The sequence below is a fragment of the Hibiscus syriacus genome, unplaced genomic scaffold, assembly GCF_006381635.1.
Source record: "Hibiscus syriacus cultivar Baekdansim isolate YM2019G1 unplaced genomic scaffold, ASM638163v2 tig00110338_pilon, whole genome shotgun sequence".
Classification (NCBI taxonomy): Eukaryota; Viridiplantae; Streptophyta; class Magnoliopsida; order Malvales; family Malvaceae; genus Hibiscus; species Hibiscus syriacus.
Genome location: NW_024062691.1, coordinates 1557378 through 1562884, shown reverse-complemented (window position 1 = coordinate 1562884; position 5507 = coordinate 1557378). Strand labels below are relative to the sequence as shown.

General features: G+C 36.3%; 1 pseudogene; it reads right to left on the bottom strand.

The window, feature by feature from the left end:
• Positions 1 to 2161: 2161 nt before the first annotated feature.
• LOC120120392 lies at positions 2162 to 4938 on the bottom strand (annotated as a pseudogene).
• Positions 4939 to 5507: the final 569 nt, after the last annotated feature.

Genomic DNA, 5507 nt, shown 5'->3' with positions numbered 1-5507 from the left:
AACACTTTTGTAAGTTTGATTCCTCCTATATGGGTTTTTTGCATGCGGGCCTCCTGTGTGTTTTTTTAGAGTATCAATCTGATGTCGACTTTGTTTGCCTTTAGTTTTCTAGCTATTTTCCACTAAGGTCACCTAATTATATTTTGATAATAAATACATTATTTTCTAAGTTACAAATAAGTCGTCTAATTAAATTATTGTTATAAATCAATCATTTCATCATTAAATATGAGACGAATTAATAATGATACAACCTAATATAATAATAATTTTAGTTTAATCCTAATCCAAAATAATTTAATAAATTTAACATTTTATATTTAAAAATTATATCCTTTTAATGTTTGTTCTTCTCCTAACTTGCTTGTTGTTCTCTCAACAATGTTATATTGTTTTATTGTTGATGTAGTTATCCAACTACTTATTTGATTTGATGAGTTAAATGTTAACTTAGTTCTTAAGGAGGTTCAGGTTGCCTGAGAACGTGAAGATTGATCAGGTGAAAGCTTCCATGGGAAATGGGGTTCTTACTAAGGATGGCAAAAAAAAACTGAACCCGTCCGGGAAAACCGAAAATCGAATTAAACGGGTCGGGTTCGGGGATGATAAACGTGGACAGGGACGGGAAAAAACCAAATTTTTTAAACAAAGACGGGGACAGATTTTGTAATCCCCGCCCCGATTACCCGAATACTCGGCCCGATAAATATTAAAAATAATTATTTTATATATATATATATATAAATTTTGATTGTTTTATTTATCTTTTAAATGTATAAAATTATTATTATAGGTATCACGTCGGAACTTAATCATTATCTTCAAGAGAAAGTAAGGACACAAAATTCGGAGCTTGATATTTTGTCTTGGTGGAAAACAAATGGTTTACAGTATCCAACATTACAAAAATTACCCGAGACATATTAGCAATTCCAATATCACTGTTGCGTCTGAGTCTGCCTTTAGTACAAGTGGTAGATAGGTGAGTCCTCATCGGAGTCGTCTTCATCCAAAGACTTGGAAGCGCTAATGTGTGCCCAAAGTTGGTTAATAAACGAAATAAGAGGTAATCAATCATTTCTTTTACTTATAAGTTTATTTTTTCAATTGTATTGTTGATATGATATGTTATATAAATTAATAAATACAACAACTTGTTCACAAGAGTCTGAAGCATATTGTAAAAGCATCGAATATAATCATGATGATGGTGACGATGTACTAAATTGATATACAAGTTATATGTGATATGATCAACTTTTTTATATAAATTTTGGCTTATAATTTTTTTTGTGTAATTGTAGCAATCGGAGGTCACAACTGTTTGATGACGGTGGTGGTGTCGTTGACGTGACTTGGAAGTTGGAACTTTGGAAGAATGATTTCGTTTATGAAAGTTGAAACATTATATTATTAGTAGTTGTCATTATATTTGCCTATTTGAATTGTTTTGTTTTTATATTTTGGATGCATTTGGTGGTGTTTGGCGTTTCAAGTAAGTTTAGATCAATAATAATATTATTTTTTAAATAAATCGTGTCATCGTGTGAAATTTAAACGATAATGGGGATCCCCGCGGTGAAAAATAATCATCTAAGGTAAACGGATATTTAAACTAGTAATTTCGCGGTTATCCTGGCGGTGAAAATTACCGTTTAAATAACGTTTATGCTAAACGGGGATACTCGTTTCCCTTTTCCCAATTACCCGTTTAAATCCCCACGGTTTTTTAAGCGGGGACGGGGGACCAATCCCCGACCCGAAACCGCCCGTTGCCATCCTAGTTCTTACTGCTCCTGTTCTTATGCAACAAGTGAAGAAACCTAATGTCAAAACCATCTATGTTTCTGGTTGAAAGCTTTGAAGCCTTTTCTTTTTTCTTTCTTTCATAAATTACATAATGAATTCGAGAGATTCTCTTACATGTTCTCTGCTGTGTATGAAAACAATGGAATCTGATTTAAGCTTGTGGGTGGCTGATTGTATGTGAAAGTTTAAGGTTTTATCTGATGATAATGTAAAAAGGTTTTATATCTTTGTTAAGCAAAGAGATGCAGTGCAATGAACAATATCTAAAGCAGCAAAGAGAGAGAAAATTCGTACCTCGGTCCTATACATAGACAAAGAAACAATTAAGAAATACAAATATTATGCAGATCTTTCATGAACAGAGTCTAGGCAATGATCTTGAAGTACTATGGCCTGCTACTGCTTTGGATTTCATGATTTTGGCCATCTGGATCTGCATTTTCTTGCAAACTTTCTCCAATTCCATCACCCTGCCTTGCATCCCTTGTAAATGCTCTCTGAGATTTTCATTGTCAGCTGATATGTCAAGCCTTCCAGTATAAACAACAGTTTCTTCACTGGCTTCATCTTTCTGCAGTAAGTTCTTAAACTTCAATTGCTTAGAGATGCGAGCTTGCACTGTGCATTTCTCTGGAAATTTTGCATTCTGAGAAAGGTGTATGCAGCAAGCCTCTGTGGAGAGCTTCTCATAGTTCAGTGCACAACATATCTTCATTTTATCATCTTCAGACAACCCTGCATGCACCTATCGGAACCATATTCAATCCAAATGCAAATGGACATTATCATGGTGTAATCTTTAGGCTGTTAAAAATTCGATCAAGATGTCCAGAAGTAGCATTTTCAGATGCCATAACATATAACTTCCATCATGAACGTTGAACTCGTATGCTGCATACTTGTACGAAAATCGTATAAAGGGAAACGAAGTAATACCTCGAAATAAATGTTGATGGCGCGGTATAGTTCATCGGAGGAGTCCCTTGCAGAATCTGGAAGGGCGGTTACCAAAGCTAGAAACTTAGACGATTTTAGACAAGGGTCCGGAGCTACTTCTGCTATGTACAGATCTATTAAGGTGCCAACCTTTTTTATTCGGACTGGAGGTAATTTCCAGTCTCCTCCACAAAGAAATGCTTTTAGAAGCCTAAGAACTAGGTTCACATCATACAAATAACTTGTCCCATATGGGGATGGAATTAGCAGGTTATCTAAAGTTGCTCGATCCAGTTGAGAACCTATCATACTCTCCAACTTGTTCCTGCTATTTTTGCTTATGTTCAGATTCAGCACCACTCGAAGAATCCCGAACAAGCTCTTGCACGAAATGGAATTTGAATCGAGAGTGTAGAGCATATCGATCACGAGTTCTAAAACTTTGTGTTTCTCATCTGATGAGATGATGCAGAACTTCGACTTCTGGTAATAGAAGAGGAACCGGCTAATAATTACATGATCGTACTTCTTAGAAACCATGGATTTTACCAGCAATTCAATCATAATGGGACTCAAAACCGAAAGGTCTTTGAACCACCAAGTTGCTCGAGAGAAGCTACGTTTCAAACTCTCGGTACTTTTAGTATCGGACGAAATTGAAACCGGGGACTATCCAGAGAAGAAGTAGATGCACAAGGGCTGGCTTCATTGTTACTGACCAGCCTTCCAACAAGTGAATCCAAGCATCTTTCAAGTATACCTGAAGAAGTTGCTGCCTGCTGCAAATTTTGCCAATGCTTCAAAGTGATCAAAAGATCAGACCATGTCCAGTAGCTAATCTCTTCAATGGCTTCCTCGGTTTTTTCTAATAGATTACAGTTTCCCGATACGGAATCGTTCATCTCCATGAATTGAGCAGCAGAATATAACAAGGAAATGTTTGAAGGATTTATGTCAACTTTCCCATTGTTGTAACAAAACCTTGATATAAGCTCAAAACTTCCTGCCCCTCCTGGAAAGTCGTGGAATATCACTTTATTTCTCTTGGCACTTGTGGATTTACCAAATAATTTGCTTAACCTGCCCGAGAATGTACAAATAATTTCCTGCCAATGCCAGACAAAACTCAAAGGTGACAAACAAACAAAGAGAATGGTAATAAATTGAAAAGATGTCAACTGATCATCCCTGCAAAGGAGGGAATTGAACCGTAATCAATGCCATGAAAGCACCCCCTCAAGTCCTCAAAAGAAGAGAAGAATAAAAAAAAAAATGAAATCACCCAAAACGGCAGCAATAGGTGAGTAAAAGGATCGGAACCAAGCGAACTCGGTGGCTAAGGATTGTTATTATCCCTCAAAGTCCTGAAATCGAGTACGACGTTTGTAAGGGTGCATGAACAGTCATTGTCAAATTGTTGAGAGTGTTCCGAATCGATGCTATCTTGTGTTTATCCCGGACCGATAAAAAAACAGTAGAAGGAAAAGAAAACAAAACAAGAAAGCCCTACACGCTTTCTGCAAGATTCGTGAACATGGTGATTCTCAGTGCTAACAACTTAAGACCCACATCTCTGTAATGTATTTGGGGGTATTAAATGTTAAGAGGTGCAACTGGAAATACACCAGAGAAAATTTACAGTAGAATCTTAACAATTATGGAACTTTAATGAATCATATGAATTCCACCATTTCTTACACTGCAGAAATCAGAAACTTTCACCGGCACAAAAACCAGTCCAACTATTCAGGGTACTAGCAGAAGAATTCTTGCATAAAATAAGGACTTTTAAGAAGAATTACCTTGTGTACCAGAAAAGTCTCCTCTCCATTAACATCCACTTCAAGATCACAGCAAACTGCCATGACCACCTCAAATCAAGAGTCCTTTTTTCTTTTGGCTTTTCGAACTTGTGTCAGATATTTAAAGAAAAAATATCATACATTCAACCACCCAATAAAGACAGAGGTGTGAGGAGGAAGCCAAAAAGGGAGAAAGGAGAAGCACCCGAAGTCACAAAGATATATTCCATATTCTCTAGGAGGGCAAGAAGACAAAGAGAAACGAGTGATTCTTTAGTCACGGAACTGACTTTGGTGATCTGCAAATTGAGGGGATTGCAATCAATGTGATGCAGCATCAATGTGGTGATCTCTCAACTAACATGACCAAAGGCAAGACTATAAAGATGTGGTGAATGACAAGGAAGAAGCAACAAGGTGTATATATAAGGACAGAGATTATACATAAAATATTAAACCAGCAGTTTAGCTGCATAAAATATGGTGGGACTGTTGACTAAAACAGTTGTCGTCAGACCTCAAACCTGCACCAGAGATTCTTAATACTTTCCTATGAGATAATCAAGTGAGAATTATGGTTCTTGTAAAGATTAAAGTTTAAACTCCGCTCTTTTTCTGGCTTTCCTTCCTTCTTATTCAACATCTACCATCATGAGCCATAACACATACTAACATATTCTCTCTCGTAGTAATTTTCCAATGGGTCCCCACACTGAAATATTCATCCTTTTAGTTGGGATAATTGTTCATGCTGATATCGTTTAATGTATTGTTTTTCCCCCAATTTATTATTGTTGATCTTGTTTGGATTCTCCATGAAAGTTTTTCTGTTGATTGCATGATAGCTTATTCATACAATTGGATTTACTGATTGATACGATCAGAGCGGTTGACTAATTAATACTATAATTTATATGGCATTCAATTAGCGTTTTTATTTGAGATACCAACAAAGAGTGA